The sequence below is a fragment of the Anopheles gambiae genome, chromosome 2 (assembly GCF_943734735.2).
Source record: "Anopheles gambiae chromosome 2, idAnoGambNW_F1_1, whole genome shotgun sequence".
NCBI lineage: Eukaryota > Metazoa > Arthropoda > Insecta > Diptera > Culicidae > Anopheles > Anopheles gambiae.
Genome location: NC_064601.1, coordinates 47,836,178 through 47,864,074, shown reverse-complemented (window position 1 = coordinate 47,864,074; position 27,897 = coordinate 47,836,178). Strand labels below are relative to the sequence as shown.

Genomic DNA, 27,897 nt, shown 5'->3' with positions numbered 1-27,897 from the left:
CAAACATTAAGCTGAGAAAAAGAAAAGGAATCCTTGATTGTTCTTTTTATACAAAAATAATCTATTTACTTTGTACTTTGAGGTGTAAAAAAAGTCAAGAATTTATCACTTTTTCCTTAATTTTATTAATATACAACACACAAAAATTAATTGCTTATCAGTTCCACATTTATTTATCTGCAAGGAAAATCGGATTGGAAAGAAGGAGTTTTTTTTTTATTTTAATACAATATTTTTTAATATTCCGAGTGTATAACATTGTATAATTGTATAACAATCGGTCAACATAAAATCGGTTCAAATATCTTTAACTTTCAAAACAATGTTAAGGTTAAAAGTATTACTTTGAAATGCCCAACACTAATAAAATGCTTGATGTTTTGGTACAATGAGTAATAGTTAGATTACCGCACACTCGCCGAAGATAAAACCTATCCAACAACTGCAGCTCACAGTGTTGATGCTCCTGTTTCTGCGGTATGGGGAAAGCATTTCAAGCGAACTTAATTTTCGCCCACAAAGCGGTGAGCAGACTGAAGCTGGCCAGCTACACGATATGTAATGCTTGACGCTCGTGTAAGCTTATAACCAAGGACGAGCCCGAGAAATAATGTGCTCTGATGAGTTTCTGTGTAGCGTGTTAAGGAAACTTTTTCTAAACTGCTCCATGTTTTTTGCTCCCACCCAACATCCCTCCTTCCCTCTGCCCTTTTGGTGCCACAAAATTCCTCTTTATGACGATGAGATGCAGATGCAACGCATTTCGTCTTGCATATTTGGTATCCGTGAGCGCCACACGGATGCTCTGGACGCGATATTCAAGACTCAAAGGTACCATGACGCAACATGACAGAATCCTCTAGGGAGTCAAGCAGCAGGGGACAGGTCAGCGCTCCTGTATTATCCATTGCTGCGAGAAAGTTTCCAGTTACTAAACACTGCCCCTTCCCCTCCTGCCCTTTCCCACATATAGTCTCACAAAATAGACGAAAAAGAATATTAAAATAATAAAACTTTTCATGCTACGATGGTAATGTTGCTGCTGCTTCTACTACTCATTGCACTTTCTATCCTGAGGTTCCTGAGGTTCCATGAACTATGGAGGCGATATAGCTGCAACATCGACGCTCCGGTAATTTTAAACTTTTCCTTCGGCCAAGCTGAGCGACCCTTTTTCTCTCGGTACCGGGTTTGCGGTTTCGATTGACCATGTTCAACAGCTTCGAGTCGAAACTTTCCTTGTCCGCTAGTTTGGCGTGAATTGAATTATTTATTCAGACAATTTGACGGTGGTACTAAGGGCACAATCGACGCATGGTGTGTACTAAACTTTCAAAAGCTGTTTTCTGCATTGCATTCAATAAAGTGAACAGGTACGGACAACCGAATCACTGATTGTCGATTAAAATTTCTTACTACTGACAAATGACTGACGAGTCACATTTCTTTATAAAATCATCATTTAATTTGTTCCAAAAAAAAACGTAAGAATCGTGTTGAAGCTGCAATGATAAGCATTATCTATTTTTAAAACTACAATCAAACTCGAGCATCTTCTCCCTGGTTCGAACATTGCACACACCTAGATCAATAAGCCGATGAAAAGCTGGGAGTGGACGAAAAGGGTTGTCACTATCCAGCAGGGGCAAAGTGACATGGCGCACCTAGCTCTGCTATAGTGCCACCTACAAGTGTGAGCCCGCATTCAAACACACACACACAAACACGCATCATGCCACACGTGTGTAGCCCAATGCAAACGCACCACTACCACCCGAGCGGCAAGCAGCGTAGGCAGCTGAAGCGAATTTTTAAACAACTTTCGCCTCCCATTTAAAACAACTACCGTTTTTTCATCTAATTCCTAAAAAAACAGGGAAATAAATTTAATACTCTCTCGCTCGATGCTGCTGCTGCTGCTCGCCCAGCCAACCCGAAAGCAGCACAGCATGGGAGACCAACTGCCACCCTCTTTGTCCTCCGGAACGCCCTACCCACAACCAGCTCAGTCCGCCCTCTACACCGATTAGAACTTCTTGCTGCGGTGGAAGGGCGCACTCATCTTGTCGGTTCACTGTTTGTGGCCAAAGAACGAACACGAACACCGGTTCGGTCATCTGTAGGTGACGATGACGATGATGATGATGCTGAGAATGACGACGACAACTATGGTCCATGCAGCAAATCCGTTTCTTACAATGGCAACAAACCCCCCGTGCAGCTTGTCGATTACCATTCCTCCTTGGGGTGGCGCTTTTTGGCAATGGTGGTCTGGAGGTTTTTTTAGAATGATTTGGTAAAAAGGGAAGAAGGATGTTCAAACATGACTTTTCACCCTGATGGGACGCCTTTTGACGCTTTTACGGATAGTTTTCGGCAGGAACTACATACTCGATTCGTAGCTTTGCAGCATGGTTTGTAAGTCAGTTGCCTTTCTAACTCGGCACTGATTAAAGCACGGTCAGTGTGGATAAAAACGACACAGCAGACTGTGGTGTGCACAAATTAATCGACATTACGATGCTGACCTTATATCACTCCATTGTAGATGTGAGTGATAACCAATCCAATATTATTTTAATAAATTGTTTTACTTCATGGATTGGATGATTTTTTTTGTAAACGAAATATTTCAAAAACTAATTCAACTTTAACTTCAACTTAAATCAAATGTCTAAAATACAGTATTCAATCATGTGTCGATAACATTTACGTCAAATTACCTTTCCATGAATTTGTTTTACATTGCAAGATGCATTTAGGTATAGTATACCTATAGGAGCATTTCGATAAGCTTTGATTATAGATTGCAAACGATCAAATGTCAATTTACATCAAATCGCTTATACTCAAATTGAATAACAAAACTTTAAAAGCTTTTAAACACTTTAAAGCTTTATAATCTTGCTAAATAGAGCATCATCCTGGGCGAAATAACAAACGTAATAGTCGCACTTGGTAGACGACAGCAGCAAACGTTAATCCCTTGGCGGAAGCAGTCAACCGAACGGGAAACGGCCTTAAATCCGGACGCCCGTTAATAAAATTCCCATATTAAAACAATGCATATTTCATGCATTTAACATTCCATTACCCCGCGAAATGCGAAAGGCTCCCAAGTCCCTGTTTCGCTGTTCCTGTTGCTCGTGAATCGCGGCCGACGCATCCTGAATGTGCAACGCGAATGTGTGACGTACACTACTGTATGGCATCCGGCTGCTATGAAAGAGCTCCACGGCTAACAAGCTGACAACAAAAACAAAGAAAATGCACTGAAACGTTTGCCCAGTTGCTCTACATTCTAATGGCACATTACTTTACGCACAGCCCGCAGGACATTTCTCCCGCAAAAAAGGGGTACATGGTTGAATCTTACCGCTGTGCGTGCGCTCCTTGGGGCTTTTCCGGCACGACATGGGGCAAGCACACACAGCAGGCACAACTGAAGGCTCTCAAAGTGGCCCGGTTTCGTACGGCATAATAATCCGTAAATAAATTATTGTAATAAAATACTTTCAACCCTGCGCCCACCCTCCAGGCTTGGGATTCACTAAGCGCGTGGGCTTTACGACCCAAGAACAAGATGAGCTGTCCGGAACGGATCATCCCTGGGACTTTGGGTTTTGGATAGAAAAGAGTTGCGCTCGTTAAACATAACAGCAACACAAAAAAAGCCACCTCCACCCGGTAGCGACATAAAATCTCACTGCTAAGGTTCTTCGGCCGAAAGGGTTTATTCCCCCGTGCGTTCACTTAAGGACCCGTCCCAATGGTTTAAAGTTTGCCCTTGCTCTTCTCGTGCAAACACTCGCGCGGGACACACGCACACAAAGGGGGTTTCAAAGTCGTTCTTCCTTCTGTTACTGGCCATGCTACCAGTAGCAGCAGCAGCAGCAGCACTAACAGTGTCTTCTGGACAGATTCGGCTTTTGACCTGAGATGGGTTACGTGTTTCCGGTGAGTTTGGGACAGCGGACGATCCCTTGTGTGACCCTTATTGATGGTGCTGACGATGACGATGATGGTGATGGGTTGCATAGAAAGTGAAGCATAAAAAAAACAAGCACACCGAGCGGCACCCTTCCGTCCTCCCCGGGTAGGCTCCTGGCCACTTGACCAGCCCGCAAGACGCAGACGGAAGGCGCGTGCGACGATGGCGCATTCGTTCGTTTCGCCACCGCTCGCACCCCGAACCGCTGTATCAAAGATGTTCCGGAGCCTAATGGACTGTTATGGGACGAAAGTACGAATGGGAATAGTTTTTTGGCGTGTTTTTAATGCGTGCCCGCACCGCGCCGGACCAATGAAGATGACTCGTTCCGGTGGGATTTAAAGGGGTTAACGGTTAACATCATCCCTTTCGTGCGATGCGGTAGACATTGTGGTGGCCGGGTTCGCCGGGCTGCCGGGGTACCTCACTAACAGGGTTTAATAGCTTATCTCTTCTGCTAACGCCACGCCCGATTGTAAAATGGTTTCTGGGATGTACAGCGAGAGAAACATTGTTGCTATATTTCGCTGCTGCTCATCAGGTGTGTAAGAAACTGTTTTAAAGTGTGGTTCTTACATGGTTTGTCACTTGAACTTGAGAGCATTTTAGCGGTGATGGTGCGTACATGAACTAGCAAATAACAGTGAAAATGAATTTCGTAGCTCGTTGGACTGTTAATTAAAAACAATGTTGTCTGTGCAACGCTCAATGAACGTCCTTTTATAGCTTCATTGTCTACAGTAGTTTTTGCACGCATTGTGCATAATTAATTGGAGATGTTTAATTGCTTTACGTACAAAACATTCAACTATCCCCCAGTATTCTCCTTCCGTTCCAAAAAGGACAGCTCAGTCAGTTCCTCTCTGCGAAAGAGGCGAGGAATTGGCCCATTCCATAACGGCAACCTGACTCTCTGATATCTTCTTGATTACACACACACACATATAAAAATCGTCCCGAGGTCAGAGGATGAAGAATAAATTATCCCCTCCAAACCAATGCCACGCGGCCGGGTGAAGAAAATCGACCCCGGCACGTCAAGGCAGCCACACCAAGCACCAAGCCAAGTGTGTTTGCTCATCAACGAACGAAACGGGAAAGCATTCCTTGCCGGGCCGCCAGCCAGGTTGCGGCGGCTAGAGAAAGGGGCAAAAAAGGGACCAATGGCTATTTACATAAAATTTGATAGTCCACCAACGGGCACCCATCCAGGCCCAGTGCCGGTCAGGGGTTTAGCAATGCAAACGAATGTTTAACAAAAAAAGGGTCCCATGTGTGAAGAGATCCTGGCCATATTTAATTGAGTGTCCCTCTTGCCCGGCACGCGTCCCATTGTTTGTGCCGCAAAAGGACGACGGTCGGTGACTTTTTATTTGCCTTCTTTTGCTTCGAAGCGGCCGACCGCGTAAGCCGTGAGTCTATTAAGCAAATTAGGTTTCGGTGGAGTCATGCTCGCGACTGATGGCGCTTCAATTTCTAATAATTAGTCCGTTCGAACGCTTCACTGAGCGTTGCTCTCAAACTAGTGCAGAAGACGATGTTTGACCGTTGGCGTTCGTTGTAGAATGTAGAAGAGTTATATGCGTGCATTTGCTGGAAAAGTTGTACCGTGAGAAACATCTCCAAGCCAAGCACGCTGCAAGCAAAATTAGGGAAAAAACCAGAGCAACAGGTTTTGCTCTTCTTAAGGTCAGTTTAAGACGCACCCGCGGAGGGATGATGCTGACAAGATTACACCAAACAAGAAAAAGGGTTATCAAACAAGCCTGTCTAGGACCGGTTCGGCGTTGCTGCGGATAGGATTTGCTTCGTCAAAATTGGACACAGCTGCTGCATTCACACGGCTTGATTCCTTGCAAGAATTGCCTCGAGAAGTCGCAAATCTGCTTGTGAGCGAAACAATATAGTATCGTTTCCTTTCCTTTGTAAATCCCGACCACTTTGTTACTTGGCTCTTTTATTTCCCCCGTGCGACACCGGAAATGCATCTCAATCCGGCTCGTCTGAACGCGGTTTCGCTGTACGGAGTTGATTGCTTTTAGCAACCAAAAACTGCATCATATAAAAAAAGAGAAGGCTTAAACGCTTCTCTCGGTTAAGCCATCGTCCGTTCCGCTGAATGGTGCCAGACAAAATGGCATCGAACGTGCATTTAGATGGCGGAGACGGAGACGCGAAATAATTTGCTGTAATTGTTCGCTATCGTTCAAACGAGGCGGCCGTTCGGAAATTGCTTTCCGAAAAGGACACGTGAAGTTAATTTGGGAAGCCAACGGTTTATCGTACTGGCCGGATCCAGGCCTCTTCTCTGCATCCGTACCGCGAAAGCCATGTATCGGTGGTTGCTGACGCGGTCGCGGATTTCGAACTCGCTAGCATGCAAAAAAAACACGTTGAAACACTGGCAACTGTACCGGTAAAGTGCACTCGAGCCGTTCGCGAGCGCTTTCGCGCATTTGCTGGCAATGCAGACGTTGAACGGATTGTTCACCGGATGGCTAGCGCAAACGTAATCGTACCACACTATTTTGCAATTCAATTGCATTTGCATCGGCGATGCACCTCGGTAGAGTCCTTCCACGGTTTTGGGCAGGTGCCCGTTTTGTGTGCGAGCCAGTAGACGCGATGGAGCGACTTTTTTAAACCGGGCAGATGTGGCAAGCAAACCCGCTAAGTAGACAATAATGTATCCATTCCCAATGATTCTATTCCCTTTCCTATGATAGTACGGTAGTCAGACTGTAAGTGAATCCGAGCAAGGAAGTCGACCGTTAGCTGTAGTAGTTAGCTTTAACCATGGCTGCTAAAAATCTGATCGTTAAATGCCAAGTAGGATCCAGTTGACTGACAACTACGGATTTTAGAAATAATTGAGCGAAAAAAGAGTGTTTGCGTGGTGCATCCAAATTATTCCAATTTTTAAAGTTGATGTTGGAATAAAAGTATATAAAATCATTTATGTCTTGTTTGACTTTACAGAATTTCTATATCAAAAGTGGCCATCGTATGAGACATTGGACGTAGAAATCTCCTTTTGTAATTTTTTATCAACAATTCTCATTCGTTTGAAGGTCCAAAAAAGGCAAAAATGCAAATCTTTGAAATAGACTTGAAGAAAGAATTGTAGAAAGTTATTCAACCATATTTTTTGGTGTAGGTTTAGCGAGAATTAGTAACAGAATGGCGTTTCCACTAAGCTAAAATATGAAGAAAGTTTGCCTAAAGAGCATCACAGCACATTGATAAAATACATAGGATAGACTATCGCGAAAATTGTTCGATGTCATAGGTTCATTATCGCTGTATGCAAAGCTGGTTTAATTCATTCCAAGCAACCTATAATTTAATTGAAGTAAATGTTAACTATAGTTCATATTATGTATTTCTACAAATACGCGAATATTAACCGCAAGTCAGTTGTTGCACTCAAGCGTCTATTTACTTTAACAAAGCATCGAAAAGCTCCTGACGACTATTTGAGTGTCCATATACGATAAACATTTTCTTCATGAAATCCTTTGCACGACAACAAAATTCGCTGCTTAAAATGAATTTTATAATTGAAATCAAATGGCAGCACGTTCCCCTAGCAATTGAATTGCATACTCCTTTCCTTACGTCGAACCGCTATCCTGTTCTCCAAAATCCGCGCCTATTTGCCTGCCCTGTGCCCACACCAATGCCATTCCAGCCCAAGCTCGTCAATCCGTTCGGCGTATCATCAAATTTCTACAAATAAATTTACGCTGCAGCCAACCGCAGCCAAACGCTAACACGCCGAAGCTATCTCGGGGATGAAGGTAAGCCCGAGATACCAGCGTACCGAGCAGATAATTAAACCCTTTCGTCAAATTATGACCCTTTTGGCCACCAAAAGGGAGTTCGGCTTCTGAGCAACTTGTATTAACCGACCGGTCCGTCTCAAACCATCGCACATGCTTTACTGCTTCCTCCGCCTACTTCAACCTTGTTTTAATGTAATAAAACGCTGTTATACTCATGTCAGGCGGCGTTGTCGTCGTTGTCACCACCGTCAGCCCAAAATGAAAGGAGCCAAACCGTCGCCATCCTGTCCCGGTACGATGATGGTTCGTCGCATCGCAAGGGGATCGGCTGCCGATCGATATTTCATCCATCCATCATAATGAGTGTAAGTCAGTTGATCGGTAGGGCTAGCCAGAAGGGGCTGGATAAAAATAGGTCTTACCCGGTGCTTTCTGCCTGTTCGTACCGAAAACGTGTGCTCCCCCGGGGAGGCCACCGGGGTTTCTAGCCCATCCAAGAAGCGGTTTAAAATTTCAATTTCACTGGAGCGGGAGAAATTTTAATCATGCGTAATGAATGGCATCCACCTATTACAGCCAGTGGCCATGATAAGTAGCAATAACCGATACGGTTGGATCAAAGTCCCCCCCAGCAGCAAGCAGACAACACACATACACACCCATACGCTGTACAAACTCCTGAATGGTGGTTCAGCTGCCACCGAACCTTAGATTTATGCCATCAACGATAGAGACATTTATTTGGTGCAGTGAAGAAGTGATACAAAATTAAAATTAGTTTTCCACCAGAAGGCATGAGGCAACGGGGAGAAATAATTTATAAAGGACCAAATAATTGGTCAAAGGACCACTACCACACAAGGAGCGATTGCGAGAAGCTGGGCGATACACAAGCATCGAACGGAAGATGTTGCGTTGAGGAAAACTGGCACAACGGTTCACGTCAGTTTGCACACTGGGGACACAAGTTTTGCTCCCTTCTTTTTTTGTAATTTATTGCTTTCAGTTGGACTCCGGCTCGGCTCCGTCACGATACCGAACGAATAATCTATCTTGGAAGAATTAGAGCTAATGAATATGTATAAGCTGTCTCGCTGGACAGAGTCCTCGAGGACGATTTTCCCACTCCTTTGCATTAGGATGATTGGTCGGCAGGAAGCTGGAACGGGCAAAAGGATGTCGTAATTATTTTCGATCCCACCCGCCGTTGAAGTAGAGAGCATAAAAGTAGAGTGGGAAAAAAGTAGAGCCGTGACTCCGATAAGAAGTAACTTCTTCGTGCGTCATCCGAAGCAGGAGTGCGAAAAATCATACCCACAGCCTTTTAAAAATAAACTGCCCACATTTCTAAAACACTCTTCCCAATCGTGCCCTTATTGGTAGCTCCGATGGGACAGTGAATGGTCTCGTTATTTCCGTGCGATCGAAATTAATAATTCTTCCAACGAAGGATTTCTCACGTTGGCGTTTTCGATCCGATGGCCGTGGTTCGGGGTTTGAGTAAGCAAAAATCCCTTTTTTCCTGAAGAGAGGGTTCGCCGTGGTACCCGCATAACCCCTTGAAGTGAGGTGTCGGCGTAGGAACTCACTGGTCATCCCGTTTTTTACTCCGAATCCACTCCCAGCAAAGTCAATAACCGTAACGGGAACAGAAGGGGTGGTCTTTCTACGACGTCCTTCAGCGTCCTTTGAAGAAAATTGTGCGCCCGAATCCAAAATTACCATTTTTCCGGGCCTTTCTGTTCGGTGAAAGGTTCAAATCGTTGTAGCTGCTCTCTCTCTCTCTCCCTCTCTCTGCTCCCCCAACCGTGTGCGTGTGCCGGTCAACCTTTTGCGGCAAATAGCATGCCAGCCATCCTTGGGCATGGATTTATTTATGGAGAAATTATTGCTAGTTTCCTTCAATTTTTATTCAAATTAAGGGAAACGGGTTCCGGTGTCCCTTTTCAGTGGCACCCTTCTGCGCGGGCGAGATGCTAAAGATGCAAATTGCGTAGGCTTACAAGTGCTTGGGCAGAAAACGGGGTTACGGTAAACGCTTCGGAGGTGGCACGTGTGCGGGTGATGGTGCAAATAAAGGCAAAAGGAACCGTTGCCTTTGCAGCCGAAGGGTTACGACGAAGGCCTTCTTCCTAAAATGGCCGAACATTTTTGGCGGTAGCACATTTGCTTAGGGTGGAACCTGCTGGAATCAAGAAGAGGTTTCGCGCTTCGAGGAGGTGTTGTCGAGAGTAGGCGAAACGGAGCCGTACAAGAACCGGTTGCGGTATTAAGATAAATGATGCGATTGTACGATGGAAAAATGGTGTACCCTTGCGGAAGAGAAGGAAAAGGGGAAACGGACGGTTGTATCATTCTGTGTGCCGTGAACTCTTTTAATGTGAGGATATATCCAGCAATAAGAACTCATTTCAAATCATAATATTAAACCTAAAGCAAAATTCAATTCGGTTGAAAACCCGTAGAAACGGTATTGTTCGGAGCTGAAGACGAGATTTGGTAAAAGTCACCATAAGACACACATTTTAGATGGATTCAAGAAAAACTTAGCAAAGATGCAGTAGGGAAATATAAGCTTACGTAACGAAGCATAAGTTTAAAATTTCGTACCCAGTACCATAATCTTTTAAAAAGTGTCTTCAACAAACATGGCCGATGTTTAACTTCTTCAAACCTGCCACAAAAAAAGAAGAACTGCCGAGTACGGCGGATAAAGAAGCAAAACATCGACAACAAAAGAACCACAGCTTCACAAACACACGGTGTTAGCACACGGTATCGGAAGCTTGGGTGGAAAATTTGGCCCGAATCCATCGCGCTCAACACAACACAGCGCGTCCCGGGCCGAACATTTCAATAAATCACCTGCTGTCCGTTCTGTTTAGGCCTACATCCGGACCGTGCTTTGGGGATCTGCGCCCGGTACAGCTCGTCCGTCCCTTTCTGGTCCACTCTAAACCGCACCCATTTTACTCCACTCCTCGACGTCATTCTCGAGCACACACATCAACGACGACGTCACCCATCAGACGAGGCGCGAAGGCACATTGCGATCGGTGAATCCGTCGTTCCATAAATTGCATCCATCCATTTATCAAAGCCCGCGCTGCTGTCAGTTGCCCACGAGTCGGCTCGAAACAAGTGCAACGGCTATGCACTGCTGCAGTTTGATGCAACGCCAAAGGCATGCTGTTCCCGGCGTCCCGCTGCAGCTGGCAGCAGAATCCGCGAAATAGCCACACCAACAAAAAAAAGCGGGATGCATGTCCGTGGCTCGGGGACATGCCAAACCCGGGCTAGATGGATGGAAGCAGCTGCAGCGAGCCGGTGCGGTGCATTCTAACTATTGCACCTGACCTAAGGCCTCTCGCGGGCAGCCCTTGTTTCACTCTAATCGCAAAATTTTGTGCACTTTTTTTATAAGTTTTGCTTCGTGCACTGCACATGCAGCACAAAACGCACATAACATACACACGGACACATAAATGCACGCAAACAAGGGCACAGCGACCGGTGGGAGCGGTTTTGCTGACTGTGAATACCGTTCTTTGGAAATCGAGGAACAAAATGGAAGCTCAGATGATCCTTTGCGAACGCGCGGTGAGTCCTACGCCCCATCACTGTCCCGTGGTGCAGATAGCTCCCATCCCCTGCTGGCACTGCGCTTTCCCGTGTGCCAATGTGCAACGCCGCTGCTGGCTATGCAATTTTGCGAAAAGGATAGAAATTTGCCAACATGCATTTCGAAACACAGCAAATACCCCGCACAGTCGTGTTCGTTTGCGGGAAAGTGCATCCGGTGGAAAGTCGACTGCCATTGTGCGTGTCGCTGTACGTGTCGCTGTGTGCGTGTAAATTTCCCTCCCAACGTCGGTGCCTAGGCCTGCTGAGCCTACCCAGGACCGAGGTTGTTTTTTCCACCGTTATGCATTCACTGTGCAGAGCAACATTGGCGAAGGAAAAAAAAAACACTCACACACCAACACGCACACAACGGGTACAAATGCATACGTGAACGTGAAATGCATCAATCGCATCGCGCTGGCCGGCGAGGCTGAATGCAGCTGAAGAGCGCACAAAACGCGCGGATCAAAATTTATCATCCCGTTGATGAGTCTCGCTGAAAATACGTCCGGTAGATTTCCCGGCTGTTCCTCTTTGCTTTCCTTTCCGGGACTGTCTGCCCGTTTGGAGGTATCTTCCAGTTGTCCACGACCGTGCATCGTGCAGGACGTGGTTTTCATTTCTATAGAACATAATTAATCCCACTCCTCCGGGTTGGCGAACGCCCTTCGTTCGTGTCCATGAGCGTGTGCGTCGTGTACTGCCAAAGGCTACCAATGTCGCTAGGTAGTGAAGAACCAAACACCCACAAATACTCAACCGCACGCAAGCGCCTCATCGTAAGGGCAACGACGACTCGATTACATACCAAACCCACGCGCCTCGATCTCAGCGGCAGCAAAGAATCAGTCGGCAGCAGACTGTCCTACGAAACGGCCGCACGCGCTACCGCGGGTTTTGCTTTCACCAAACGGTCTTTCTTCGCCTGCGTGTAACCCTCCCTCAAGGGTTAGTCGACATGGGCGACAAAGCTTCCTTCCTGCTTAGCCGGGCGACCTGGCTGCAGGGTGAATAGGACTGACAGCATCGCGCTTCCGGGCGCCCTTCCGCTACCGCTCAATAGATGCCGTTGATGTTGGTGACAAGCCGGGAAGAATATTTCGGACTTCCAGTACGCGTCCAAACCCATCCCCTCCACCGGCTGGAATTATCCTTTCAAACTACTGTTTCCCTTTCGAAACACGTTCGCTCTGCATGTCTTGGGCAGCAGGCAGTGTTAGTCGTTTCTCCCCGTTCGGGCTGGCAAACTGATTACCCCTACTGGCAATTCGAAAAAAGGGGGAATTGAAAGGACATGCACATTTAGCTTTGTGCGAGGGGAAATGTTTCCCCTCTTTTTTGAGGATTTAGAATTTTAAAACCTTACCCGCCGAATCGATGAACTTGAATGAAGACGAGTCATTCATATTTCAGCTTCGATTTGATTGGGCTTTCATTTTTTTTATATTGACAAGTGATAAATTTTTATTCAATCGTTTTTCAACGATGAACAAATTCCACTACACGATTTGCACCTGGTTTGTTTTTGAAACCGTTTTGAAATCGAACATTTATTAACTGACCTATATTTATGCATTTGTTATCGAGACAATATTTTTGGTTCGTGAGTTTGATTTGAACACAATTTTCAATTTTAGTTGTTAAACATCCGAAAATACTCAAACACTGATACACTATATTCGGCCGCGCTCTGGCAATAATCATTAATTTGCACATTTTAATAACATTCAAACACAATAACTATTGTTTTCCGTTGTACAAGCGCTCCCGTGGTACAGTTGTCCACTCATACGTACGGCTTAACAACAAGCCCGTCGCAGGTTCAAGCCTAGAATGAACCGTTCCCCCGTTGCAAGGACAGACTATCCGGCTGCATGGTATTGAATAAAGTCTCGAAAGATTGTACAGGCCGGTATGTCCACGTCAGACGTTTACGCCAAATAGAAGAAGATCTATTCCTTTATGGGGGGTAAACCAATCAGTAATTAAAAGCCAATTCAATATCGCAGGCCTAGATCGACAACGATTGGTAATGCCAAATTGAAAGAATATTTTTTCTAATGAGTTTGATAAGCTAGTCTCAAGGATATTTTTTGGGTTCTTTGTATTTTAATGATGCTCAAATTTGTTTAATTCTGCCATGTCTTTTAACAAATAATTGTCACATGATTGAAATATAGTATTAAATGCAACATGTAATTCAACCAGCTTAACTCTTTTAAGATTGGATTATTTTGTTTTGCCTTTCAACAAATATTTACAATAGGTAATTTGAAAATCTAGTTTCAATTATGTTTTCATTGAATCATTTGTGAGCATGCGTAAATCAATCAATTCCATCTTCCTGTTTGGTTTAAGCATTCTATGAAACACATTCTCTTTTTATAGTAAGAATTAACAGGAATTAATCAATTTGATGTTATAAATAGTGATAGTGATAGTGATAGGATCAATTACGACACGCTGATAGGGGAAGAAGGCGGTCATCAAACGTCACGATTTGTTACATGGGGTACGGGAGAACTAAACTTTTGTCATGTTATGCAAAATAAAACGATTGAAAAACATTTTTCCAATAAGAAATGAATACTAACCGATGAACCGATGAAACAGATGTAATCTAACTGCCGATTCATTTGAAACAACCTGATGATGGGATTTAAGCATTCAACCTTTTTTCGACAGAAGTGGTAATTGATCGCAATTTGATGCATACATAAAAATGCAGTCATAGTTCTTGCAACCAGTGCCGGTTTTGTTAGTTATGTGTAAGACGTATGAACATATTAAGCATCACATGTTCTTTGAGATGGAATAGCCAAATGCATAATGTTACATGTAAAACCAAAGAACAAAAAAGCACGTATGGAAAGGTGGACATATTTATAGAGAGCTAGGAAGTTGGTTGTATTAATTATGTTTGTGACAATGGTGATGCAAAAACATTGCCAACTGAGGATAGAAATTATCAGCCTCTTTTTTACATTTGATTACAATACAGGATGTCCCCAAGATACGCTATTCATGTGGACCGAGACGGATCTCGGATATCTGCGTGAGTCGAAATACGCGGTTTCCAGCCAAAATGTAGCTTATTTTCGTGTAGTTTTGCTGCGTTGGTTTTAACCAGTACATTATTTTTTCATATTATTCTGACTAAAGATTAGAATTTTGAACCTATTTGAATGATTTTTAAAATTCAAAAGGGCAATTAGTTTGCAATTGCTAATTTATGTAACAAATCACAAATTTCACCACATGTTTCATATAAGATTTGATAAAACGGATCACATGTTTTATACACTTTTACAAATACACGAGACTGTTAAAGGGTTCACAAACAACTGACATTGAACCAATCGAATGGATGCCATCGTACTAATCCATCAAACTACATACTCACCGTTTTTTATATCCTTGTATAATTAAAAAAAAATTTATTACGTACTAATAAAAAGAAAAGGTAGGAAGTACAATATACCAAGATAGTTTATGCTTATGAAATTTAAAAAAAAGTTACTTCCCATGAAATGATTGTTTGATGGCGAATCCTTCCCCTTCCATAGTAAAAAAATATATTTACAAACCCTTTTGCGTTTCTATGACACGATTTGATTATGAATAATAAAATAGTAATTTAAAAGCCAATTTTTCACATTTTTAACAATTGCGCGAAAAAGATTCGCCGAACTCTGTTCGATTTCCGTTGTCGAGGGAAACGGTGATTTTGACAAGAGTTTCCAAGCAGAAATCGTTTCATGCAAATAAGGCTAATGGGGTCATGCAACTGAAAATAATTCAGATATGACAGATGAGAAGAGGAAGATCAATCAAAATATGAAGATTGTATATTTGGAATACTGTATTTTAGTACGTGTCAAACGCCATTGTCACACCTAGATTTATTATTTTTGTGTTTCACAAACATATTTTCTTTGAGTACAAAAATACTATCATAGTTTAATACAAAACTCTACTAAAAATGTGAATGCTCTGAATACGTTACATGCTAGTGTACATTTAATAAAAAATATAATCCATATATGCTCCACCTTGCTCCATAATTCGTTTGTCCGTACAACATGTGTCAAACCAGCCATCCTGCAAGTACGCACACCTGCAGATGGGCATTTGGAAGGCTACAGCAGTAACAGTTCTCCTGGGATGGGTAGTAACGACCAAAACTCACCCCTTCTTTGAACATGCCTTGAACGCCCGTGTACAGACGCAAACAATCTACACATGTCCTTCCTTGACCCTCCCCCTACTGTCCCTTCAGCATTGCTTGCACCACACTCAAGGCTGGTCTGATACGCCTTGCGAGCTCCCCATAACCCTCCACCCTAAGCGAGCTCCCCAGTGATGCCAATCGGTGACTTCAGCCGACTGCACACGGCCTGTGTGTGTAATCACTTAAGCATGGGAAATGGGCGCACGGAGAGATAAGATAAAAATCTTTTTATGGTAGAGGAAAAACGCAACACGTTGCACGCGCTTCGGGCGGAAAATGGCTACGAAGAAACTACCGCTAATGACAGCTGCCGCTCCATTCGATATCTCGTATGTTGATTCGTGGCCAGGCCATCGCAGCCAGTACTATCGCCAGTGGTACCGCCGGTGACTCTGGAGCACCGGCACTGGCATTACATTAAGCTTCATTTCTTATCGCTCGATAGTATGGGGTAGCGGGGTTCGTGCATGTGTTCACGTGGTTCGTGTAAGGAGGAAATGGATGACAACGATACCTGTATGGCCCGGGGTAATAAAACGTCCGTGCACCACGCAATCCTCGACACCCGCACGGTGGTGATTGTGACGGTGACGGAGGACAGGCGATCACTTCCGGCGTCAGTTTTCTTTGCATACACAGTCCGCGGCCCGAGTATGTGGACATATGGGTTGTTTCCACGCCGTCGTCTAATCGATCGATTGTGTCAATATGCAAGCGATAAGAACCGAACTGGGGTACGAAGGTACGAACTGGCACAAACAAATTACAAGTGCAAGATGGTCTAATTTTCTTCGTCTGCTTTGAACGCAATCACCCAATTGGGGGAGGGAGTTTCTGGACAGGATGGCGATTTATCTAATCGATGGTTGATGCTTTTAATTGTAAAACATATAGCTTTTTCCTACTGCCGTTCATTTAGTGCGGCATCGATACGGACATCATCGCGACATCCCTATCGATGTTACTCACGACGCGAAACGGGACACGAAGAAGACTATAATTGATTTGCAGGAAAGTGGTAAAGTTTCAGCTTTACGATCATCTTGTTGTCTTGAGCCTTTATTGGAATCCACTTGATTGACTTGAGTGCGAATGAACAGTCTCGACGCACACAATACATAAACCGTACTCAATTGGTTACAAGATTTTTATGAAGATAATGAAACCGAGTTTATCGTCGTCATTGGTTGATTAATTGCGATCACAGCTTGGGCGATAGCTGCACCAGAAACTTGTTTAATTTGTGGCACTATTAACTACCTTGACCGTGTTCATCTTTGCTAAGAGTCTTCTCTTTTGTCATCTTCTGTAGGTGCGAGATTAAGAGCTTGAGTGACAGAGCCTGTATCTCTTAATTACATCACGCCTGTTTGTTTTAGTAAATGTCTGGGCCAGAAGAGTTATGCCGTTCGAACACTATAACACGCCACTGTGTGTTTAACTGTTTCAACAAGTTGGGCTCGTGCTGGAAACTGAACTACCAGGGCCGTGTATCGATGTCTGTTTTTATTTTCTTTTACTCACGAACTCGTTTGATGTTGGCAATCGATGTGCAAACCGATGCTTCAATCGTAAACACACCGCCGCTTGGCAACCAACGGGTGAGAACATTCAAATTCCGCCACCACAATTTTATGGTCACTTGAGACTCCATTTCCATGGATAACTGCAACCTCATCTCGCATTTTTATTTCCCCACACGCAACAGACACCCGTGCACCCCTCTATGTCAGGTCTGTTGTTTTGCTTTAATTTCGTTGCAAACACCGTCGATTCCAAAACGGTAGCTCGCATATAAAAAGCCAGCGGCTCGCGCATGGTAACGATTACATATTTATGGTAACTCACCGCACTGGAAGCATTATCACACAATTAATAGTCCTTTTTCGATTACATTCCTCATTGGTCATCATCCCGGGCAAAACTCCCTTTTCTCACTGCCAAGGATACGATGACCGAACCAGTTTCGACCGTAAACCGTTTCGATAATATTAAACGAGGGTTTACCCAGTGTCAAGACGTTAAACGAGGTTTGTCGCTTTATTGCCTCAATAAATATGATTGTGTTAGGGGGAATTTAAGGCTTGAGCATTCGTATAAAGAATTGTATACGCTGAAGGACATAATTCGCTATCAATATGTTACAGTTAATGTTCATACCACTCGAGATCCACAAGTAATTTTGCTGTAGAAGCGGAGTCTGAAGAATATCCATCATTCCAATAAGAAAATGTATTCGTTTGGTTTCTTATAGGATATGAATGTTTTCACCACTTATTCACCTCAAACTGGTTACAGGTAGTCCCCGAGATACGCGGTACCTTTTATACGCGGAATTGAAGTTACGGAATTTTTCAAAATTTTACAGTTCTTCGAGTAAACTGCACTTATTTGACACATACATTGTGAAATGTAAAATAAATTCGCTTTTGTAGAAATCTATAAATCATTAAGGAAGGTATAACATTTTAATCTTCAGTCAATTATATCGCATAGTCAATTTAATGGCTTAAACTTAACACTTTTTATTACTTATTCGCATAAAAATTAGAGATATTTATGCAAAAACTCTAGAATTTTGACTTAAGCGGAAATTTCAGATACGTGGTTTATTCACAGTTCGTATGTCATAGCGTATCTTGGGGACAACCGATATGCAACAAAATAGTAAGTCATTTTTTTTAATCTTGAGTGTAATTCGTCTCTAGTATGAATACTGTGTAACCGGCCACAATTTCTATTCTCAGACAAAATGTTATAGATACCTAAACCTTCTTCTTCTTTGGTACAAGAACCGTTGTCGGCCAAGGCCTGCTTGCACTACTAGTGGGTTTGGCTTTTAGTGACTTAGTCCTAAAATACTAAAATAAAATAAAATAGTCCTAAGTATGGGGATACAGTCCATACGGGGCTTGAACCCATGATGGGCATGTTGCTAGATCGTGTGAGTTTAATACTGTACCAACAGACTGACCATACCTAAACCACTTGAATTTTTAACAAAACATATTGGCTCATTCCTGTATAATTTTGTCGATTTTGCATTGTTTGATGAACATGTTCAAACAACAAAATGAATTCATAAAAATACAACATTGAGTTGTATGTTATGTTATGAACATGATAATGGATTGTAAATTGTTCTGAGATGTGTTTTGTCACTCTAGTGTTGAGTTATTTTATGGATATAATAGGATATTGCTTCATGGCTGGAAAATCCGCGTATTTAAAAAAGTTAGATTGATTTTATTCACAGTTGTAACCATTTAAAAATATAGTAGACACCACTTTTGTTATATTTATACACTTCCTTCCTGATTTATATTGAAATCAATTTTTTACATAGCAAACCAACAGTTTTATTTTTACTAAAAACCAAATCCTATAAAACCATTTTTTTGTTTTGCGTAAAGAAACTGCAGAACACTACTGTACTGGTCTGTCCAAACCTCCCAATAGTTCTGATCCAAACCTGCCCACCACGGACTGGAATTTCACAGGCGCGAAATTCCGCCTGCCGAAAAACCTATGGATGTGACAGTTCCGAAAAGTAGCCGTTGACAGTTTGTACATGGGTTTAACAGCAGATGGAATTACACGCTCGCGAATTTTCGGTTCGTGTATTTTCTGTCTAAAACTGGTTAGCCAATTGGGCAAATAGGTGGGTAACCGGCATCCAAACGGGTTTGACAGTTTATAAGTCAAATTACAGTAGGAATTCAAAAGTTGAACACTTTTTAGTTTGGCATACTTATAACTTAAACGCTCTATAGTTGGCTGACAGATCAATTAAAAAGCATGCATTTGAACAGAAAGACCGGTTTTTGAAAAAATCACAAAAATCTCATGGCTTACCCAGAAAAGTTTCAGATATTCAGAAGAAAAACGTACCAACTTAGAAGCACATATTCAATAGTTGACAGGGAATCAAAGCTCAACCAGTGAGTTCAAACTGTAGTTCAATTTCCCCCAAGAATTGTGAAATGCACAATGATTTGCTTTTTTCGATAAACTTTTCAAATCTCTTTGAAGTCAGAAATATCCAATTTTTTTGGATGAATCGTATTACATTAATTATGAAGTGTTTGAAAGCAGTAAATTTAATCATACATATTAATTAAGCCCCTACATATTGGTTAGACTTACGCGTATGTCTTGAATGTACTGTAATTTATTTAATTGCTAAGAAATACCATTCCACACAAACTTAAAGAAAATTAACAATATCAATCGGCATTTTCATAGTGCAATCTTTACTGGCATGCCATTAGTTTGACACGCCTGTCTTAGCGATTGAGTGAAATGTAAATATGGTTAGAAAATTTGTGTGCATTTGGAAAGCCATATTAAACCAACGGTCATAAAATAATTCACTACATGTTTTCCGATGGTTTGCTACGCTGTTATGTTTTTAAAATTTTCTACAATTTGATTCAAGAAAAGAAGCCTCCGTCTTGCGATGATGTAAGAAACCCTGCATTACTGATGATCAGGCAACTAATATCGCGCCAAAAAACTTCCACACGCGACGAAGAGTTGTCAACGTGTAAGTAGGCTCTTCTCAAGAACCCGTCACATACACACTCGAAGACGTTTGCTTTCTTATTGCGACGTGCGCTTACGTACACCTATTTCAGGATCACTGGCCGAATGAATCTTAACCTGCGTTTGTATAGGTATGATGGAGTTGGAACGGATTATCGATGTATTGACGTTCCAGAACAAGTTTCGCATTGCTCAAGGTCGTTTGTTTCAGTATCAGTAGAATCGATCTCGAAAGTGGACGGCAGAATCATTTCAGGAAGTGTTCTAAATTGCTGCAACTAAGCTTACCGCGTGTCACTTTTGCTTATTTGGTGTCATTTTAGTCGAAACGCGCAAACTCATACGAGATGTAAAGGAAGACAAATCAATACTGGTGGTGTTGTGTTCGACGAGGATCAATCCACTCACAATGCTAGATGATGAAGTGCGGAGAAAGATTTCACACTAGAGGTAAGTCCATTTGTATAATTTTACTCTTTTCTGCCTCTCTCTCTCTATCATCCATCATCAATTCCATGCCGTACGCGGTCTGCACGACCAACATGTGTCATTAGTGCCGTGCAGGCTACACAATTTCTTGGACCTTGAGTCCGCTTTTTTATCGGCTAATGTACATCAACATCAGCGTGTGTGTCATTTTTCGTCTCTTCACCCAATCGCCGAAGAGTGGTACGAACGCCTAAGGTTTGTGCCGCTGCCGGCGGTTGCTAATTTATTCATAAATCACGTAAAGACAATTACGCTCACTACGCCATCGGCCACATTTCGTGCAAGGCATCAATTCGTGCGACACATTCCGTGTGCACCGGGGTCTAAAAAGACAGCTTCGCTCGCGAGACACGTACCTGCAGGGTCGAAGGGTGCGGCTGGAAGAAGTTAATACTACCAAACACATACACAAAAAAGGAAAGAAAAAAACAGAGACAACCCACAGGAAAAAACGGGAAATCGCACTTTAGTCCACCGCTTCCGGGACGTCATGGTCGCTGGTGGGACGCATGACACGGCCGCCTCATACGTGTATGATAAATTTAATAACAATTTTCCATTGAGATTTCCGGAAAGAGATAAGCGTGCAAACCACCACCCCATTGTATGTGTGTGTGTGTGTGTATGGCACGCCGTCGAATGCTTTCTTTGGGTGTTTGTGACCCTTCTCCTAATGGCTGCGGGTAACGAAACACTTTTACACTGCCCCATCGTCGTGCCATCGCCTTGCCATGTATGTATGGCTTTAACGCGCAGTCCTGGCCCGCCAACCCTCTGCAGCAGAAACACACAAACGAAAGTGTCGTCGTGGTGTTGTACCATCCGCTCCCTGAGTCCTCCCTCCCAGGGGTGACCCCAAAAAAGGCCCAGACCGGCATTAGCGCATTAGGCTAATGTTTGTCTTCGAGGCAAGCAAGCACCGACAAACCAATCCTTGTCCCTGGCGCAGTAGATTTGGCCCTTTTCCTCAGTGTGGTGCCGTAAGGTGACCTTACCAAATAGAAAAAAAAATACTACATACATACACACACGCGCGGTGCCACTGCAAGCAATGGGGCGTTGTGTACAGTGAGAGTAAGCAATCATGTGCATTATTAATGTCGCTTTCTCGCGTTCGCGCAATATACGGTTGTGTCCTTGGAGCAATAGAGCAACGTCACTCTTCATGGTGTGCTGGAAGAAAGCGTGATTAATAATTTCGTAGCCAATCCATGGGACAATTAAATGCATGGCGATTTGTGGTCAAGCTTCTGATACTTCTACCGGTGGACTGTTCTTAAATTGTGGGAGCGCTGTTTGAAAGAATGTATCCGAATCTCTTAATGGCATTAAATGATTCCACACATTCATCACCACGAACGAGCGTGTTGATCCATGCGTGGTTCTTGAAGAAAATTAATTTTCCACAATCTATTACCTGCCTGTTACCAGCAAAACCGTTCGTCATGCTCCTACAGTCTTAGACACAGGGTGTGGCCCCGGTCACTTGCGTGGCCTGCTGCTTGGACGTTAAATTAAACAAATGACCCACACGTCATCAGCCATGATCCCCGCCTGCACCTTGAGAAGCAACAGCAACCACTCGCCCTTGGCCAAGCTGGCCGACCCACCGGTGAGGCGCGTTTTAAAGTTTCGCGTTTTCATGACATGGCCGCTCTTATCGGCCGTAGCGCGCCACTTGGGTTTGGGGCTCATTTCCATAAATAAAACCCAACCCAACGACTTGGGTCTCGCGCTGGCTGGCGGCGGCACGAACGCTCGATTACTCGCTACACAGCACAGGCGGCACGGTGCGTCTTAGGTGCGGCCCCGGCCAGGCTCTATCTTCATCGTTGCGCTCCTTCCCCTGGGGGAATCTTATGATGGTCGCCGCTGCTGGCGGGACTGTCCCGGCCCAACAGGCTGCGGAGGGGACCGATTAGCAAATTAGTTTACCAGCAACGACTGATCTGGTGCGAATCTAATCGGGCGACAAGGTGTGCGTACACGCACGGTTCCGCTGGCGCTGGCAAGACTCGTCTAGGTGGCTTCCCGTGCCACAGCTTACCTTTGGTGCTCGCTCTCGCTCTCGCCTCCGGGTTCGCAGGTCGTTCGCAAACGTTACGCCCCAGAGATCCTCTTGGTCTCGGAGTTTTCCCGAACGCGTAACCAAGTGTAACGAGAACAAACGCGTTGCTTACCGAACCGAACCGTCTTCATACGCACCGAGAATCAATCACGGTACTCATCAAAGGCTCTCACTGGCATGTGTGTTTTCTACTCAATTGGTCAAAGAATTAAGACAAAGGGCCTAAGGTGTAGAACTTTACACCTTTTCCGGGATCCGGTCGGAGACGGGCCGAAGAAAGGCCCTGGCAAAGCTGTGGATATTTATTTATAGCTAGTCCATATAGTGTAAGCGCTGTTAGAATGGTATTTTCCCTTCTTTTTGCACTAACAGAAACAAGAAACTGTATGCGTATACCATCTTTATTGTGCGACAGCTTTTACAACTATTTACTCAACTGAGTTTCGGTTTGTTTCAGTTCATTTCATATCGGCCTCGGTGTGAATGGTTTCATTAAAAAGGTGTTTATGGGTTTCTTCTCCCTGCGCCACGGCATCGAAAGGAGGGTTGCCACGAAGTGCTCAAGCATTTACTGAAGCGACACAATTTTCTTTCATGCACCTTTTACGCTCAATTTCCCATGGTCACACCCCCCTATGCGAACAAGCATCTGTCGGAGCATCGTCATGTACATATGTTAACAAGCTAAACTCACTAAGGGCGTAATCAGTGTTTGCGGAGTAAGTGAACCTCTTTGTTTCTATTAATTTTGTCAACTGACAGTTAGTTGAGGCAATCTTATAATATTTTTACAATTCAATACTGCTGTCATGCGAAAAACATGAGCTAAATATCTCAAAACTTGGCCATAAAGATATAATTGTGTTCATCCTACCGATGTACTTACATTCGGTACAGCTCATCTATTATAAAACTACATAATGATTTAAAAGTATTTTCAGCCATGCTTGTCATTGGAAGTATTCAAGACAAATTTGTCCTCAACACGTTCACTCTTAGACACACAGCTCTGGATGATATGTTCCTTTGCTTCGTTTTTCCTTTATTCATCAAGAATAAGTGGATCACATCTAAAGTACACATACTCTCACTCACATTGAATTGTTTAAAAAAATCTCAACAAAAAACTAGTGTACAATTCCTGTAGAAAAGTATAAGCATGCAGGATAAGAATACATGCCTTCTGCTATACTCTCCTTAGGAAAGTCCAAATCGCCACGTATCACGTAAAGCTCTTCTAAACAACTCACATATGCAAAACAACATATCGCACCGTACCTCCTTCTGAATGGGGCAAGCTGTTTGTTGAAAGTTCTTTTCAGCAATGTCGACAAACATTCCCACGTTGCTTCCTTGCCGCACACCGGTCCGGGAAAGTGGCCAACAGTCCTAGTTATAAAGACAATGGGAAAAAGGGTATCGCCTCAAAGCACATATACCGAGAACCATCTTTTCAGTCCCCGGGGCTGCTGGGCCAAAAGTAGTGACGCAATTTACCATATAGATCTTATCGCTGCCAGCTAAAGTATTTTATGTGCCTGGGCAACCCAAGACAAGGTTGTCACTGAAAATTGTCTTTGAGCGAACGTAACTAGAAGCGGTTTAATTTAGTGTAAGGTTTGGGCTAAGGACTCAAAGACAAAGACATTGGACCTAATTAATGCTTATGGGCGGGGGGTGGTCTTACGCCGGTAGGAATCAAGGGAGATAACCGATGCCTGGTTCACAGGTCGATCGATCGATGAAACCCTATTTCTATCCAATTTTTTCTAATGGAATCCAATTTTGTGGCTATGATATAGATAAACAACTGTGATATCTTCAGGCAGCGGAAAGAGTTAGGAGAGGTACATTGTGATTTTCAAAGAACCTTAGGGGTGGGAATTTATTTTCCCATGAAAGCAACCTGTCCTGTAGGGTTTCGATGCTTCAAACCATATGTCTTCATTTACCAGGTGTCCAGGAATAGTTGAACCATCTTATTCCACTTGCATAAGAACCATTCCACCTGATTGTGCCTTACCATCTAATTACTTTATTGTACGAGTGTGTGTGTGTGTGTGGGTCTGATTGTCTGAATTATTCATTCACCATAAACACAGCTACGGCTGGCTCAACAATGCGGTGGGTGGTAAGTGTTGCCGTGTGGTATATTAAGAAATTAAGGCACCTTCCTTCAGCGGGAGATCGATAATTGGTCCTTAATTGCGTCGTTAATGAAGCTTCGTGTGGCACACTTACGACCGACTCGGCCCATATGTCCTTTCCTAACGATGTGCTGTGCACGATGGACATGTGTTCCAGGGGGATTGGGAAGCGTGAGGAGTAATGTACTCAAACACATATCGATATGAGTTGGCTTTGGGTGTTGTAGGGAAATTCCTTATGCCTATGATTTGATGGATTGTCAATCTTTTGCCTGAAGGGGGATGTAGGACCTAAATAATGCACAAGCTATAAAGGAAGCACGCGGTCGCTGCTACCTGTGTTAACAAACCGCCCACCTGGCTCTATAGCAAGTCGGTTGCTACCTCATTCCTTCAATGCCATTTGTACCTGACAAAAAGGTTATTGTAATATTTACGTTACAAATTAACCCTTCAAGGTTGATTACCCGGTACTGGGAGAGTCTTTCAAGACACAATCATAAGGATATAAGGATTGTTTTAGTTGGTGAACGTATCGTATGCTATCATTAGTACTCGATGCACAATAAACCCTATCTAGTGTATGCTTGGAAAGTAAAAATTTAGAATATCATCATCATTCATTCGTTCCGGTTCAACAGTCGTTTAGTATCGATGCAATAGTACTGGTTATGGTAATTTTAAACATTCACAAGGTATTTTTTACAGCCATGAAATGAATGATATCGGTTTAAAACTTAGATTTTTATGTATTTTGGCAAATTACTAAGTTTCCCCCCATGACTGAATGCTGAACTATCGCTATTAAGTCGATAAAGTATTTATATAAGTGCATAAACGTGTAAGATGTCAAGGCGATTTATGTAACATTAATAAAAGCTAAACCTTAACAAACCAACAAAACTTTAAAAATAACAAATATAAATAGGGGTTTGTTTTCTGGATATAATTTTATATAAATATTTTTATTTAATTTGAATAAGGCGGATAACAAAGCATTAAAATCATTCATATTTTGAGTTGTAAATAGACTTATTTTTTACTTTTTTTTATTTTACAATATAAAACTAATGAAACCAATATACCCCTGCGCATTTAAAAATTTCAATTCGAAAAGCAAACGCATCATTTAAGGGGGTGCACAAAAAGGAACAGTACACGACGTCCCTTGATATTTTCTTGATCGACATTTTTTAATCATTTGACAAGTGGGAGCTGCTGGCAGTACGCACCGATCATTTTGTGACGTGTAGAATTCCACCGGGAAACAATCTGTGACAAAGTGCATCGCGCCAATCAGCGTCAGGTGCATCGTGCTCTGCATGTTGAGCGTGTCCCAGTAGGATCGCATCGGCAAAGGTGATGGAAATGGGAAAAGTTGACAATAACCGCCGACGACGTAATTGTTCTAACACTGCAAAAAGATCAATGAACTTGTCTCACTTGGCGGTGCTTCTAAAGGCGTAAAACATGTTATGTTTGATTTTTAGAATGTTTTAATGTGTTCAATGTTTTAATTTTGTATATGTAGCAGTAATTAGATACATTTCAGGCTTATTTGATTGAATGAAATGAAAAATCAAACCTGAAACCACGGCGACAACACAAAACCCTCTTCTTAAATTGAATGAACTGCACAACAAAGTGCTGCAAAACTGCATGAATACCGGGCGTCAATCATTAGCATCTGGTGAAGCAATTATGAAATCTGTACTCGTAATCGAATTATCTGTTCGATTTCAACGGTCGCATCGTACCTTCTCTCTCTCCGGCAGGAGCCCTCTCTCTCGCCACATTCGTTACTTGCGCAATTATAGATGTCCGGGTTGTGCGATGCCCGCAATATTAGAATTAACTCCACGGTGCGCTTCTAACTTTGTCTACCCACCGCGCTCCGTTTCAGGACGGTTTGTTCAAATATTTGTTCTCATTGTTTTATTTTTTTTATTTCCGTTTGTTTTTAGAAGCATTTTTTTCTGCCACTTGATCGCACGCACGCGAGCACACACGCACACTTGCCTTTGCGTGGACCACCGGGCTGGATGACGATGGCTGCCGAATGGGTGGAGATGGGCTCAAGAGGCAACTTGAAGCAAATGCAATCAGAGATGCACCGGATGGTGCGTAGCGCATTCCTAGGTACCCGCTGCCGCACACATTAGAGCGCACAGCGGAAGGGACGGCTGGAGGGTGCGAGCAAATATAATTTGATTATGTGGTGTGCGCCATTGTTCCGGGGTGGTGGGATGCAATTTTTCCGACTCTCGACTGCATTTTTCTGCTACGGATTTCTTTTTCACTTTTCTATTGCATCGGCGCTTCATGCTGCTCCTGGTCCTCTCTGCTAACCCTTCCGAGTACCGGGTATGGCCGTCTCTCCAACTAGCGGTAAACATAATCGTATAGTGCGTATGTGTCCTCCCCTCTCCTCCGCTCCAATGGCGTTGCCCATTTTACCGGCGGGTTTTTTTCCTCCCTTCGGTCGCAGTCGTTGTTGCTGCTGTAGGGAGGAGGGCCGTTGTTTTATTTGGGAACTGTGGCTTTGGCTTATGCGCCTTGTGGAACATTCACAATCCGATGCAAATTTACGGTATGCCATTCTTTCGGCATTCTCTTCGGGCGGAGGTTAACCTAGGAGTAGGTTGGGTGGGGTGGCGGTAGTGTGAAATGAAAAAAAAATCCGCGATCCTCTCCAACCCTCCTGCCCTCGGTTTAGCACCCTTTTGCACAGGCGTAAAACACTTTCACAATGGGTTTGGGTTGCGTCGCGAATGTGAATAATACCCAGCATTTGCAAGGTTAAAGGTATGTTAGTTTAGCGTTATTATTCTCTCCATTGTTGACGTTGTTTATGCTGCCGAACACTATCCTATCCCTTGCATGTTGCATCGCGGCCTAGGATATGCACCTCGAATGCACATCTATACGTGTGTGTGTGGTTGTGTATAAGTTTGCATTGGATTGTATCGTAATGGGGAAGCGGCGAGGGTGCAAGAACGATATCAGCTTGCGACTAC

General features: G+C 43.4%; 1 protein-coding gene across 8 annotated transcripts in view; it reads left to right on the top strand.

Annotated features, from left to right (window-relative positions):
* The window catches only part of LOC1270900 (homeobox protein prospero), a 169,752-nt gene that overhangs the window by 17,463 nt on the left and 124,392 nt on the right, over nucleotides 1-27,897 (top strand). For 6 of the 8 annotated variants that reach the window (XM_061648997.1, XM_061648995.1, XM_061648993.1 and 3 more), the window contains exon 1: nucleotides 20,355-20,626. The gene's annotated coding sequence lies outside the window, so the exon portion shown is untranslated. Of the gene's footprint in view, nucleotides 1-20,354; nucleotides 20,627-27,897 lie in introns of those variants that run through there. The other 2 variants (XM_061648987.1, XM_061648986.1) reach the window with 2 other exon arrangements.